This window comes from Parus major, chromosome 9, assembly GCF_001522545.3.
Source record: "Parus major isolate Abel chromosome 9, Parus_major1.1, whole genome shotgun sequence".
Lineage (NCBI taxonomy): Eukaryota > Metazoa > Chordata > Aves > Passeriformes > Paridae > Parus > Parus major.
This window is the reverse complement of record NC_031778.1, coordinates 19,765,331-19,781,235: the sequence shown is the minus strand read 5'-3', so window position 1 is coordinate 19,781,235 and position 15,905 is coordinate 19,765,331. Positions and strand designations below refer to the sequence as shown.

Here is a 15,905-nt window from a genome sequence, read left to right as displayed (position 1 = left end):
TGAGAGTCTGAAGGTGATTGTGCTTCTTGTCTCAAGGGATAATGTGCAAGAATCCAGAAAGTTTCATGATACATGCTGAAGAGAAAGCTGGATGTTTGTTGTATTGTTCAGTGTAAGTGTTGGAAAGGGCTGGAAAAGTGGAGGTTTTGGGGCTCAGCCCACAAATTCTAAGCCACTTACTTTGCATGCTTCCTTATGGATATTTTACAGCTTAGGAACAGCTGGATGATTCTGAATGCTGCAATTACAGAAAAACCTGCAGCAGTGAGTGTGCAAGACAGAGATGTTTGACCATGCATTGTTTTTCTCCTTTCTAATTGCAGAAAGTGAATTCATAGTTTCCTTCAGGACTGTTTTTAAGTTACTGTTCTTGTCTTAATTTTTTATATTTAGGCATTTATTTTTATGTTCCAAGTAGTTGTATAAAGGTTCTGCATTTTCTGCTTTATATTTCCATTCATGTTAGAGATTACCTAAATTTGTTTCAAGCTTTATCTTTGCAATGGTGGTAAAAAATTAACTTTCATAAAAGATAAGATTTTTTTCTTTCTTTCTTTATGCACTTAGGGTGTTAATATGTGTGATACAAGGTATCATGGGCCAAGTTTGTGGTTTAAAAAGGTTAACTTTAGTAAAACTGTAATGTGAAGTATCTGTGTAGAGTGATGGGTGAGAATTTTTTTTAAAAAATTAATTATTTGCAGAAAACCGTGTGTATACTGACAATTTCCAAGTAGACCTGGGTGTATTTATCTACCCATTATGGTTCTTATTTTACGGATGAATATGCTAAGTGCTATTCAGAATTATTTGGCCATATGTTCCTGTTTTTATGGAACTTCATTTTGCAGGCTCTTTATATAAATAAAGTTTTCTCTTCTTGATGGAATGTACTAAGAGGGAGAGAGAAGAATGTTATTTCAAATGCTATACCTTTCACAAAAGAGCAGATGGTGTTTGTATGCGGGGCTTCGAGGAAGTTTTACACTTTGAAACTACTGCTTTATTCCAGATTGTCTAAGAGAAATGAGTGTTTTAGCTCTTGTGGAGAGTCCCAGGTTGTGTCACAGCTGATGTCAGTGTGTTCTGAAGCCAGCAGAGATGTGGAGTTACGCTGACCCTTTGTCACTGTACTTGTATAATGTGGATTGTTCCCAACTGCAAGCAAGAGTTGCTTGCCTAAAGTTTATTTTGTGCAGTACTTTGGCAAGAGTGGTCCTGAATGAGGTGACTGAATGATCTCAAGTTTCTGCATCTTTATTTGTACCTTTTAAGACTTGACTCTTCCAGTCTCCAGACTTCCAGCTCTGGACACTGATGGGGAGCAGTTCCCTGGTGACACAAGTCAGCTCCTTCAGCACCTTTGGACAGCTCACCACCACCACAGTTGGTTCTGTGCAGTCAATTTGATGCTTCATTGGCACTAAATTTGATCCAAAATCCCCTGGGAAGAGCAGTAGGCAGATGATTAATTTTCCTATTTGTCTTTTAAATGTGAAATTTGAAATCCACTGGTCATGCCAATTGTGAGAAAAAATGAACTTGTTAGTAAAGTCTCAGAGGAACTTTTAGGTGGGTGCTGCAGGCTGCATTGACACATTAAATTATTAAACATGAATTTTTACAAATGTGTTCCAGGACATTTACATCTATGAATCACAAACATCACGCTGGGTGAGACTAAAGGCAGGGATTTACATTGTTCTGCTGTCCACATTAGTTAATTGTTTTTCACTATTCCCTTGCTTAGTTGGGGGTTTTCATGATAATATTTGGGCATGTTAAAAAGCATATTTTCCTCATGGTGATTTGCTTCAAATAACTTTGTTTTAATACTATTTTGGTAGGAACAAATCCATATGAGTTCTGGCACAGAAATAATGTCTTGCATGAATATTTGAAATGTAATTAGAGAGCTGCAAAAAAATACTGAACTGCTGTAGATACACACCTTGTATCTACAACAAATAAAGCATTATGTTGGGGACTTAGAGAATTTTGTAATCTTCCTGTTGATACTGCAGTTGTTGTGGGAACCACTGCAGAGAATCTGCTGCTTGAAGCAGCTCCCTCTGAGGAGGAAACTGGAACTTTGGGGGTCACCTGTGTATAAAAATGGAATGTACTGTGCCTCTGGCTCTGCCTCTGTCTAAGGCTGAACTATGGAACACTAATAAAACATCAGTTGATTTGCACATTTAGAGGACTCTGACAATACCTGTGGAAGAAAATAATGGCTTGATCAGGCTGTTGATTCCTTTAAATATTAAAGGAAGTTGTGCCTTCATTCTATAAGAGGGGCTGTAGCAGCCACTGCAGCCATGCATTAAGGGGGAAAACCCCAGAAGTTTTGATTAAACAGGGCAGATAGTTACATGATGACAGAAACATGCCTCTGGAATTCTTTTTTCAGTAGTGAGACGTTGCATTACTTCGTATTTTTACCGTATCAACTGAGAATAAAGCCTATCCAGTATTATTTATGACAATCCTTCCATGAGAGATACAGATGCTGGGATACTCTGAGAAGCCTGGTCTTGTTTTCAGGCCAAAGTGTTGGCCCAGGGATGATGTGTGAGCGCATGCTCAGCATGCTCAACCAGTGGTTATTCAGTCTCTCTGAGCTGCAGATAACTATGCAGAAGTATCCAGCGTTCTCCTGGGATGGCATGAGAACAAATGCAAAGATATTTTTAAGTCAAATTGAATTCTTGTTTTCCTACCAGCTAATTGCATGTATTAGATGCTTGATGAGTGTCTGCTGTCTGAAAAACAGATACAACACAGGCAAATGTCTGGCACAAGCCAGATGGTTTGAGTTTTGTCTTCACGGAAAGAGTAGGAAAAAATACATGTGGTAAGCTAAGAGGCTGTAGAGAATGTGGTGCTTCCAGGGACAAATAAAAATTACTTCTCTATCCTGATCAATTACTAGACTATGCAGTTTTAATAAAGAGCTTTTCTTGATTGCCAAGTTGTGGCTTCTTTTCACTTGCTTCATCCACCTACTTGTAATGCTTTGAAAATGACTATTTTGGGACATGTTCTCTTGCTTTCATCCTTAGTCAAAAAAGGGGTTTTTTTCCCCCTCATGTTTTCCAACAGCTGTTTTTCATAAGTGTGTGTGGATAAATACTAATTTCCCCTGTGGTCTAGCTGGCTTTTCTGCACTGTTAATACTCCACCATAGCAAAAAGTGATTCTGTATACACACTTCATTCTTGGTGTGTTTTGTGTGCCAGCAATTAAGCGTAGATTTTGAAACTGAGTGGGTGATTAACTCTGAAAGTGTAAATTCACTAACTTTGCATGTGTGTTTTTCATGGGTTTCAGTGTCTAACCAGTTCTTAAGAGCACTTCAGTTTTTCTAGACCAAAATGTGTCTGTTCTGCAGAAAAAAAAAAAAAAAAACCCACCAAAATAAATTTCAAGTAATTTAAAAAAAAAATATAATTAATATGGGTATTCAAAGATCCAGCAGTTCAGAACCAGAAATTCCCAGAAGCAAAACTATTCCTGGAATATGTGTTCCAAGGTAGGATACTTCTATGGCCCAAGTGTGGAGTTTTATTTTTGTTTGGGTTTTTTTTTGTAAAGTTATTGTTTTGCTGTTCCTTTTTGTTTGTAAAATGGAGCTTCCTGCTGTTTTATTCTTCTGCATAATGTAAAGATAGTTCTTGCACATAAGAATTATCAATATACTTCTGACTACAGGGAACTGAAATGAAATACACATTTTCATGTGTGTGTAGCAGTTATATACTAATGTATGTAGACAATAAAGAGTTCATTTATATATCTACGATCTTGATCAGATAGGCTTGTGGCCTCTGAGTTTGTAAATAGTTTCCAGAAAGGCTGCAGAGAATATTTATAAGAATTTTTTGAGTGCCTATTCTAAGAGGGATCTGAGGAGTGTTAAAGGAAACGTGCATTTCTTAGGAAACAGCAAGTTTGAAGAATTACGGAATTGTTATTTCAAGTTATGTGCGAGTAACCTGAGACAGTCTCCCTTTTGAAATAGGTTTTAGTTTTCTTTTACACACTCTAGGACTGAAATATTCTTGTTTTCCAGCTGCTGATAGATCAGGGCTTGGTGGAGTTGTCTGTGTGTATTGTGTGTCAGAGCAGAGGGATTGACAGCCTTTGGAAAGGGTGGGGTGAAATTCTCCAGCCTTCCTTCCAGTAAAAGACTTGTGTTCCAATGCTTGAAAGGAATGGAAAAAACATTAGTAAATATCAAATTATAGTTGAATTGTTGTAAGTAAAATACTTGCTCTTGTTCCTACTTCCCAGTGCAGAATTTTTTTGTTTGCTCATCCAAGCATAGATAAGAAACTTGAAAAAACTTAATCTTGTGAGAAACAGAGGAGTGTGTTTTTGAAAAGAAGTACTGATGTTTAAGTACTACTTGCTGCTCTTTGTTTTTATTGTTTGGGGTTTTTTTCCTTTATAGAATAAAATATCTTTCTAGATCTATAATCACTTGTAAGTGGCAAAGCCTAAGTAATTTTTTCCTTTTTCTGGCAGATACTGTGTGATTCAGTTTTGAAGTCAAATTCCTTCTATGTTTAATGGAGACATTTCTTTTTCTTTGTTTTGGTTGAAAGGAGTTAAGTAATGACACTTCCTAGAAAGATGAGATAAAAGTGTTACCAAAAAAAGGAAAAATTTTCTTGACCTTTAGTGCATATTTTTTTTAAGTATTGGTTCAAAAGTCTGAATATCCCTGATGTCCTGAGAAGGCATAAAAGTGTCAGTGGAAGAGATATATCAAAGTAATTTGGTTTTTCAGAATTGAAATAAATGTGATTTAAAGGGAAAGTGTCAAGATACTTAGATCTTAAACTACTTTAGTGGGAATTTGATTTTTATTCTGTTAGAGGCTTGCATATACACTGTTGGTTCTAGAATAAATTAACTAAAAGCTATAGAAAAAACTTCAAAGATTATTATTACAGTGCTCTGTAGGGAATATTAATCCATTTATTGTTTATCTCTTGCCTTGAAGGAATTCCATGTAGAAACTTTTATTCAATTATCTTCTGCAGTGTTCTTACCCGCTATGTGAATTCATCTCTGTATAAATGATTGACTGCTGATTGACACCAAGTTATACTGGTTTGTGAGGAAAAGTGGTGTAGCGAAAGAACAGAATTTTTTTTGAAACTATATAGAGGAAATTGCCTTGCAGTGATATGAGATGTGCCTCACAAACTGCCTTAAAATTCACACTGGCCTCTTTTCTGATATTGAGTGGAAACTTGGGTAGATAGTTCTCAAATAAAAAGCAATCTGGAAATGGATTAAACCTGAATAATTATTCACTGATGGAAATCTAGATATAGGAACCTCCTAGGGACATTCTTTATGCACCCAGAAGTTCCTGAATGTACAGAAGCTAGTATAAATATTACCTCAGTCTTTCCTGGTAATCTTTTCTCAATCTGGGCTTTGCTAAAAACCTAATTTCTGATAGTCTGTAGGCACTGACTATAACGAGCAGGACAGTGTGTGTGATTTCTGTTTCAGAACTTGTTTTTGAACCCTGGCATACTAAACACATTCTGCAGAGCTCTCTTGTATTTTGTTAGTTATTGCAGCAGGTTAAAAATTAAAAGGAAGGGCTGGTGAAGAATAATTTAATCAGGGGTACTTTGTGCCGACTCAGTCCTGAGTGTGATTTATCAGGGCTTCATAGTAAGAGCACCAGTATGAAGAGGGATTCAGTGTTTATCTGAGATTCTGTTAAGATGAGGGATTTCCAGACCTTTTCAAGGGGACATTTTTGAAGACTTCACATTTTTTTAGTACTTGTGTTTTTTATGTTCTCAGTTGGCTGTGTGAGGTGAACTGGACATCCAGTTAGACTTGAACAAAATAAATATACACAGCCTAAAATATGCAAGATTTTGCAATCAGTGTAGTGAAGTTAAACTGTTGGAAAATATGTGGGCTTTTTTCCCTAATACTAGTCTTACCTTCATGAACTCTAGATTACTATTTTTTTTTTAAAAATACCATAGTACTAAAATACATGCAAAAATTGTTTCCATTAATAACTTAGTGTCTCTCTAGGCAATATTTATTCCTCAGCTCCGGCCACTAACCTTTGTTTCTTTTATTTAGTCTTCTTCTGACATTGTTTTAACCCCCAGTTTCCAGGGTGGGGATGTGTGGGTGGATTAGGCATAATAAAAGACTTTACCAGGTGCATCATGTACTGATCCAAAAAGCACTGGAGGTATCTGAGGTGCTTGGCTTTTGTAGTGACTACTTTAATCAAGCTAATTTGGGGACAGTGAAACTTGGATCTCTGGATTTACAGATGACCACCCAGTGCTTAAGTCAGGGCTCTTGCTCAGCAAAGCATTAATATTTGCGATTATATGCTTTCTTCTGCTAATTCAACAAATTAATGAAGAATGTTTGCTTAAATCTCACAGACTTCACTTTCTTGTGAGGAGATAATTACTTTTTGTCATGAATAAAGATCTGCAGTCACTGGCAAGTTCAGGTGACTGTAAATGCTACACAAATGGCTGAAAGAAAATATGGAATTTAGTGCTTTAACATTGTGGGATGACTTTTGCTGGTTGAAGGTCGAGAGCTGATGGGAACAGCCCCAACTCTCACATGTGCAGGGTCCCTTCTTGTGCATTTAGGGTGACCTGAGAGCTCTGTTTGCACTCTGACAGTGAGTCTGCCACACTGATGTGACAGCACAAAACTTGTGCTGTCCTGCATCAGCAGACATCAAAGGAATATTTTTGTTTAATAGTAAAAGATGCTCTGAGGAGGAGAAATTTGGCTCTTTGTTGTCTTATTGCACAGATAGAATATCGTATGCAGAACAGATTGTTGTACAATAATGAGTACCTAAGAAAAGTCTGAGTTATTGAAACATGTTGCCACAGGGCAAAGCAGGGGTGGGATATGGTTAAAAGAAAAAAAAAAATCCAGCAAAGGAAGCTGGAACACATTTATATTGCATTCTTTGCTTCCAGAGTAGCTTGCTTTATTGGATTCCTTATGTATAAGTAACAAAGATTCATGAATAGTTTATTTGAATTTGATTTTTCCTGATCTATGCATGAGTTTATTAGCTTTAGGCAGGTGCATAAAGATTCAAGGCTGTTTTATTCTAAAATTCAACTCCTAGTACTACATCAAATTTTGTTTCCTTTTAACTAGCAGAGGTTGTTAGAGAGGTGTAGCTGCTCACATCTCTAATTCATGTCTGTTCCAGACATGTCAGCTGTTGGACTTCTGTGGACCTGGGGTCAGACTGTGTGCAAATTTGGTAGTTTTAAAGGGAATTAATTTGGTGGAAAGAAGTGTATGGAAAGACTTGAGCATTTTGCAGTATTGTGTTGAGAAATTCATCCTTGACTAATAAAACTCAGCTGTGTCCTTTTTTGTTTTGTGTTGTCCCTCCATCACATGATATGCTTTGACTGGCACGAGTGGTCACTAACAGAGCTAAATTAGTGTTAATCAGCTTATGGATCAAGTCCAGTTTGAGAGGTGAATGAAAAGTTCTAAAACCCAAGCCCCAAATAAGCCTGCTTAAAAACTAACTTAAAACAGCATATTTATATATTACTGAAATATGTGTTCTCCAGCCTAGTTCCAAGTTAATTGAAGAAAATTTTCAATAAGATCAGAATTTTATCTGAGTGGAAGTTCTATAGTTCTGCAAACTCTGTATGGTGAGCATTGCATCTCCATGAAGAGGAGCAGGATGGATGCTGTGCAGGATTCCTTACCTGCTGCAGCTTCCCAGGAGGCTGCTGCATGCCCTGAGGATGGAGTTCCCTGTGCTCTCTGCTGATTTCATGGTGTTGCTGGATGTGTTAATGGAGCAGCAGATGTTAAAAGTGACTTTCCATGGGTTGTAAGCCAGGAATCACAGAAGTAGGAGCTCTGTCAAAGCTGGGAATGGGCTCTTGGGGAGCTCCTGAACGTTATCTGTTGTTCTCTGGACTGTGTGGCTGCTGGAAATGTAGCCATCAATTGAAGGGAAATTGTCTCACTTGAAGAACTGATTTTTTTTCTTTTTGTTCTCTGGGGTTTGTTTTTTAATTGTTGTTTTGTTGTTTTTATTGTTAATTTTTACTTAAATATTTTGTGTTCACAAGGAAAATATCTAGAATGTTGAATATATGAACACAAGTGGGAATGAACTTTGATTTTGAAGACTTGGTCACTATTAAAATACAACCACTGTTCCCTTTATGGCCTGAGCCAATGCTACTTTTCTTTCCTGTGCTTTCAGTTCCGTGCCTATGAAATGAGAGATGTTATGCTGTCATTCTAAAGATGTTTCAGAAAATGTAATAAAAAGCAGTGAATTAGATCTGAGTTAATAGTCATAAGACTTTAGGAATCTTACTATGTCACTCTAGTTATCAGCCAAAATTTTAATCTCTTTGACTGAATGATGAAGCTTATTTTCAATGGCAGTCTTGTCATGTATTTCATTCTTGACACAGTTGCTAGGATAATAAATACTTGAAAACACAGTTAAAAAAGAGGCAAGATAAATGAATGTGAGCTTGTTTCTCTGTGCACTCAGGTCAGTTTCTGCTTCTTTGTACTGAATATGCATGGCTTGAGTAGGAAGGCTAAAAATGGATAATTAGGAAGGCAATGGCATGTTTTGTCAGACTGTTTTAATACCATTTGGGCTGTATCCAGTAGTAAAAACCTCAGTGTCTCCAGCTGTGTTTGAACTGTGGTTTCTGATGGATGGTGATGCCTCGTGTGGTGACTGATGCTTCTGGTGTGAAGCCTTTAATGTGTTCTTTGACTTCCCCTCGCCATTAACTTCTTGCACAGACTCTGACTAGGAGAGTAGTAATAGAAAAAATCTTTTCTGATAATGAGGAAAGCTCTGCAAATATTCACAGCATGTCATGTACAATTCCTTGATAAGAGTTGCTGGGGGGACAAGTATTTTTAGTCAGAGAATTGTCACAAAATGGATCTTCTGGCAGGAGGATGCGTTTGGTTCACCACCAAGGCAGAACAACTTAATTGATAGCTCATTTTTGGATCTGTTTATGTTCAGTCAGATATTTGTATTCCGGACATTTTCCTTGTCAACAGATGATATTTGGAGTAAAAAGAAAACCCCACACACTTAAGGAATAGGAAGTGTTGTTCCAGGATGATCACTGGGAGGAGCTGTTCATTACAGTTTTTGTGCATTAAATCAGTGGCAAGGAAATGATGAGAGAGTGGGAAGGTGATGTGGAGGCAATGAAACTTAGTCATGAGTGGGGAATACTCTTAGTAGAAAGGGATCAGTGGTTTTTTAAAAAAATGAAATTGAAGGAGCAGTGACCTCAAGGGAACATACTAATTCAGTAAGATTTTGAACTTCTATTGTACATTAACTATTAAAACAGAAGTATAGTAGCACCACATCACTGCTGATGGGAATGCTCTTATGTAATATAATGGATAGCAGTTGTCCAGCTGTCCATTAATGCACTGAAGAACCCCTGAGTTCCAAATGAGGAGAGTTCCTGTCATTGGAATACTGACAGGATCTTTGTCAGTAATCCTGTTACAGAGGTAACCCACCTCACAGAGACAATTCGTGTTTGAATCCTGACATGATTGAGTGAAAGGGGAAAAATCTTTGTAAAAATTCTCCACCACTATCTCCATAATCTTTACTTGAGTGAGCATCAGCCAAGTGAGAAAATGAAAAATTATAACCTGCCAAGCATCACTGGCAGTCTGAAATGAAAAAATTGCAAGTTAATAACAGTGATGCCTCCAAAAAATTTGCTGGCCAATTTAACATTGCTTTATCCAAGGTCACATCTTGCAACTGATTATTTTTAGCAATTTGCAGATGAGGATTTTCTGCCTTTCTTATGGAGAGTGAAGATCAGGGAAACACCAGGTACAGTTTTGAGTACAGGTACTCAGTTATCAATTTCTTCATATCAAAAGAAAGTCACGTGCCCTGCTTGTTTGCTCAAGACTGGGCACAGAAATTTTTTCCACTGTAATGAAATGGGGCATTTGTACTATACTCTGTGACAGGGATGAATTCAGTGTGACATGAAAATTCACAGTGGAGTGAGGTTGGTGAAAGAATTGGAAAGAGGAAAAATTAGGACTTGCCCGAGTTTGTTCTGGAGCACTTTTGCTGATGTTCATGTGATAATTTTTACATAATAGTGCTGAAAGAGATTACGTTGCCTGTTTTTGAGGTTTAAGGATTGTGAACCTATTGCAAGCAAGTACACAAGACTTAATGTAAGCTGTGTCCTGTGAAATGACCAAGGCACATTACTGGAATCTAAGGTGTGAAAACCATTTGTGAACTATAGCAGCTTTTCATTTCCTCCAGTAGAATCTGCACAATCATCTTAATATTACAGGGTAAACCTTGATACAACGTTTGCAGAACATTGTCACACTGTCACTTATTTAAAATAGACCATTCTTCAACAACTGGAATGTATCAAAAAATGTAGTGTGTGGAAACTCCTGCCCTAGGCTTGCAGTGCAAGGGGAAACCCTCTGTTGTTTTCATGTGGTTCTGTGGTCCTTTTAATGAAGGATATGCAACATCCTGATATGGTGAGTGTACACAGCAGTTCTAGGGAGATTTTGTGGTCAGATGATTCAGAAATCTTGGCTGTGGGTAATTATTTATCAGCCACTCGGTGGTTGCAGTGCAGAAAAGGTTGCAGCACTTCTGGCCATAATGGAAAGTGAAGGACATTTCTTGTTGGAAGATTGATAGACCTCCCTCTTCATAACTGCCCTGGTTTTTAATCAAAAAGGTCTTACCTGTCATTAAAATAAAGTTACTTGAGCAGCTCCACTCAAGGACTCCCCAAAAGCATTTGATTTTGTTCCTGTCTGTGTGAGCTGTGTAAGCTGGGCTGTTCAGCATTGAGAGGATTAACGTGCAAAAGGTGCCACTGCTGTTTGTTTATGATCTCCATGGTCAGGAGCCTGGGTGAAGCCTTAGAACCACATTTGCTGAGCATATGCTCTGTAGAAGCAGGAGCTGAATTCCCAGCTGTATTTCCCAGCTCTCTGGGGAAGTTCCCTATTAGATCACTCAGGTCCTGCCAGCCTTCTGAGATCTGACAAGATTGCAGCTTGAGCTGTTTGATTTTTCTTGCTGTCATGCGATGCATCATAGTGAGTTAGCTCAATATCCCTAATCTAATGCTTACTGCAATGAAGCTGGGAATGTATCCATCAATACTTATTGCAGTAAGCAAAGAAAAATGAAATATTTTTTTGACAACTTCTGTCCATTTCATTACCTCCTTTTTAATCACAAAACTGTCTCATAAAGTTTTCATCCTTCCTTAAACTTTGCAGCCTGTCTGCTTTCATATACATCAGGCTGATGCCAGCATCTCTCTTCACTCCCAAACAAGCATGAGGTTAATCTGTTGCATTCCTGCAGCAGAAGGAAGCTGATTCTTTCCTGATGTGTCCAGGCACCTCTGGACTTAGGAACAAAAATTTCAGGGAGTAGAAAATTTCAAACTTGATGTTTTATTGCCTTGTTTTTTTTCTTTTTTCTTCAAAATAGTCTTGCTTTGGGATATTTTCAATGCAAGCAAAATTGAGAAGCTTTAGTATTGTCATTTTTTGGCATCAGTCAGATCACTCAGCTTCTCCAGGCTCTGACAGAGGGTGTGCTCTGTCCCAGGACAGACAGAGCTGCAATTCTTGGATTATGTTCATGTTCAAAGTGGAATTTCCTCACTGAACTCTGTGATATTTCCCCACTTATATTAAGGCTAGTTTCTGTTTCTGCACGAAAGTATGTCTGTGTGTAATCTCTGTAAGTAGGTATACATGCCCTTTCCACGTTTTTACAGCAGTACAGGAGATTAAATACCTCCCCCTTTTCTGTAAAACATTGAATTTTCTAGGGTAATAGCTCCCTTTGAATGTTGCTGACATTAAGAGGGAAACAAATAGGTAAGAAGAATAGACAAAGACTAGAGAAGATAAATACACACAGCTAGGCATGAATTTTTCTTCACGCCTGGGACAGAACTGTCCCTTTATTTACAGCAGCAGTGTTGGTTTAAATGCCCTGTTCTGCATCTGCTCCATGGGAATGCAATGCCAGGGCACAACTTTGTTCTTACTTCCATAAAACCAGCTCCAGGGATGCGTGGCCCTCTGGATGGAGGAGAGAGCATCCAAATCTTGTGACATGCACTTGTAAAATTGCAGATCTTTACCGGCTAACAGGGGTGCAGCAAGCTGTTCTCAAAATCAGGCCATTTTTCCTTGCTCTTGTGAAAAGCTAGAGCTTGACTCTCTCATTTTTGCTGTTCAAGAAGCTTAATGCTTTTGGGCTGTCTCCAGCCAAATGCTGATAATAGGCTCTGTAAGGGAACTTCTGTGCAATGATTCTTTCAGCAAAGAAATTGCACGTAGCAAAAGTGGAACTGACCATGAGAAAGGTAAGGTTAAAGCAAGCATTTAGACTTTTTAAAGAGCTAGTCAGAGTAGATTAAGGCCACTTGAACACACATTAACTATTTGAAATAGAATGACAAAGCTGCACTCTTTTCCTGCAAAAATCCTCTAGAATATTGTATATTTATTAATGGACACTTATTTTAAAGTCTTTCCTGTGGCAGGTATTTATGTATGAGGCTTGATTTGTAATTGTTCATGAAAATTGTTCATTTTAATTGACCTTCCTGACCTTATAAGAAATGTAAATACTTTCAGACCACTGCATTTTGTTTTCTTCTGAAAACTTTTTAAGGTAATGCACCTTGTTTTCATACTTTGGGAAGTATTTTTCCAGTGGGCTTGTTTCTTTCAGAGGCTGACAGTGAAATAATGACAGATATTTAAGACAGATACCCCCTTTGAAGCTTGTGTGCTGATTATTAAAGTGTGTGGAAAGGAGTCCTCTGACCCATTACAAAATGATTCTTTTGCCAACATAGAGCTTTCTGATGACACTCATAATTGCAGTACTTCCAGAGTAATTAGTCTGCTAGTTCATTTTCATACTGGTGGAATTCATATTTGCGTGTTATGTTTAATTGGAAACCGCATGCTTTGATCTGCGCACGTGTGGAAATACTCATTGGGTTTACCTTGACAGCAAATGTGTATTTGATTTCCAGGTGAGCAAACATTTGGGTGTCTTAAAGGCAAATGCATTTTTATCTCACTTGTGTGTGATACTACATCCCTGTGCAGCTGCATTTTCTGAAGTTACAGCCAGCCCACGTAGTGGTGGATATGGGATGCTCAGGTGTTTATCCAACATGTCGGGGTCCAGAGCTTTGAATTGTGCCAGAAATCAGTTCCTGGTCAGATTTTGATTATCTGTCCTCAGATTCATTTGCTGGTGTTGCCTCTCCTTAGTTACATGTTACCTGTTTGTATCTGCTGAGCTTCTTCCACAGAAAAAAGAAATTAGTCTTTAACTTTGAGTTTTTATTGCTCCTCCTTCCGAGCTATGATGGAACTCGCTCTTTCTTTTGGCAAAGAGATGCTTGAACTTTTTGTATGTAACTGAAAGCACCTGGTTATGAAGTGCTGAAGCCTAAAGAAGGAAGGACATCTCTGGACAGGATGAAGAGTAAAGATAATGTGGTAGTGCTTTGACACAGAATGGGAAGGCAGATTCGGGAGTAGAAATAAATAAATGGATAAAACTGACAAAAAGATAAAAACAGTGATGTCTGTGTGGGTGTAATTTGCCTGTGTTTAAAGTCAGGCTTGTAAGGTAAAACTAAAATAAACACAGCTTTCATTGTAATGGACTTGGGCATTCTAGAAAGTCTTTTAAATAGAATTCATATTGTATTTTGAGGTTAAATTACCCCAATAAAAATAATTCCTCCATGTGCTTTCTGGATATGAAGTTTAATCAGACTGTCTTGGAAAGAAGCCTGGGACTAATATGAGCATTTTCTTGATGTGATGTCTGCACATTTTCACTAGAGGAGTAAAGGTCATTCCCCTGTTGGATGGGAAAGAGCTTCCTAAAGCATGTTGGCAACACTAGATTTTTCTGTGTTTTCTTTACAGTGGTGATGTCATCAAGGTTAAATTTAAATTCACAGCTAAAATAAGTATCTATAATATAAACAATTGCTAAATTAGCAGTTACTTGGTGATTGTAAATCAAAATTGTTGGTTGTGGAAGAGTTCTTAGTGGAAATCAGTGTTGTCATCTAACCTTGGTTTTCCCCTATTTTTTAAATCTTCTAAAAGCCTTCTGCTTTACAGCTCTTGTAATGGTATAAAAGAAGTGAAGGTTTTCTTGTATGAGCAGATCTGGGGGCTGGAGTGAAGCTGCAGCTTGTACATCCAGTGGGTGGTCACTGGATAGGAGCCCAGTTTGGTTATTACCAGGCTGGGTGTCAGTCATTGAGCAGGTAAAGCACTGAACAGTCATCCAAACCTGTTGATGTCCATCTTTTTAGGGTGTAAATATTATAAAGGCAATGCTTCTTACAGCACTGCATTTTGGGGGCTTTTTGTGCGTTCAGGATAAAAATGAATGTGACCTTGGTTTAGTAAAAGTACAAGAACAAATTCCGTTGAATAAAAGCACATCTGAAAAGTTAAACAAAAAAATCCTTTTCTATGGATTAAGCCTGGTTCCTTTCTCCTCCCTTTTAAACATTTAAACACACTCTTTACATGATGCTTAAGCTTTTAAGTCAAAGTTATGAGGTGCTTTAGCCAGGCTTGAGCCTGAGAACAAGACCCAAACCAGGACAATAACAAAATGACACAAAGATTGACTCCACCGTGCTTGCTGGATGAAGTGAAAACTGCTGAAATATAAATCCTATATCCTGGGATTTCACTGCCTGCTGGAACTAATCTCATTAACTTAAAACCACCTGAGGCTTAAGAGACATATACACTGCTGTGAGAAATTATATTTATCTCATCCTAGGGGGAAATCCTTTCCCTCCCCCAGCTTACCTTACTTTTGACTTTGTCATTCTTGAATTACCAGGTCATTTCTCCCCCATGGGAAAGTCGTCATAGCTCACAGCTATGCAATTACTGTATCTGAAGTTCACTCCTGTATGAATGCTGAGATCACTGTTCAAGGGTTTTCTTCTTAAATAATTTCCTAGAGAAAACAAAGACTGGAAAAATAACAGGTTAGCAGTTTACTTAAATAAAGTTCCTCCAGAGCTACAGGAAAAGATTCCAGAACTGAAAACACAGTATAAGGCAAACAGCTTACTGAAAGCATTAAGGTGTTTATTGCCTTTGTAAACCAAGCACTTGAGTTTTCTTTAACCATTAAAGTTTAAGAGATTGGTGGCCTCTGATAAGTGGTAATTGGATGCAGAAATTTCCAATGTGAGGTTGCAGTTTGAAATCCCGTGAGTGTCACCAGGGAGAGTTCTGGAGTTGAGTGGTTGATTGCTGCACTCTGATTTGGATTGAGACTAGATCCCAGATCTGCATTCACTATTACATCCAGCCAGTGGAAATATTCTGTTTGACACGGGAGGATTTCAGATAAGGCTTTTGCTGATAATCTTGTTGGACTTTGCAGCACGGCAAAACGACCTTGTTCAAGTGTCTTTCAATGTGTGTCTACTTCTGGAAAAAAAAGGATAAATCAATTTTGGGTTATCCATTAAACAGCTCCAGTACCAAATGATACTAAGAAAAAAAAAAAAGTGAGGTAAAAACAGAGTGAGCTGTGAAAACCAAACCCTAAAGGCCTGATATCTGAGATGAAAGGCAGGAAGCCTTATGCAGTGGAAGCTTTTTGTGGTGAGCCTGGCCCTTGGGTGCTGCTCCCTGAAGGAGCCTCTGGAATAGGGAGTTTGTGCTGTGGAGCTGGAAATTGCTGACAGTGACATGGAGGTGCCAGCTTCTATGCCTAAGAGAAA

General features: G+C 38.1%; 1 long non-coding RNA gene across 1 annotated transcript; it reads right to left on the bottom strand.

Moving 5' to 3' along the window:
- Positions 1–439: 439 nt before the first annotated feature.
- On the bottom strand, positions 440–15,586 carry LOC117244851. The gene is made up of 3 exons (XR_004498672.1): positions 15,245–15,586; positions 14,974–15,143; positions 440–1,444 (listed from the first exon to the last, which is right to left on the bottom strand). It is a non-coding gene; the product is annotated as an uncharacterized LOC117244851 (long non-coding RNA).
- Between the last annotated feature and the right edge of the window lie 319 nt (positions 15,587–15,905).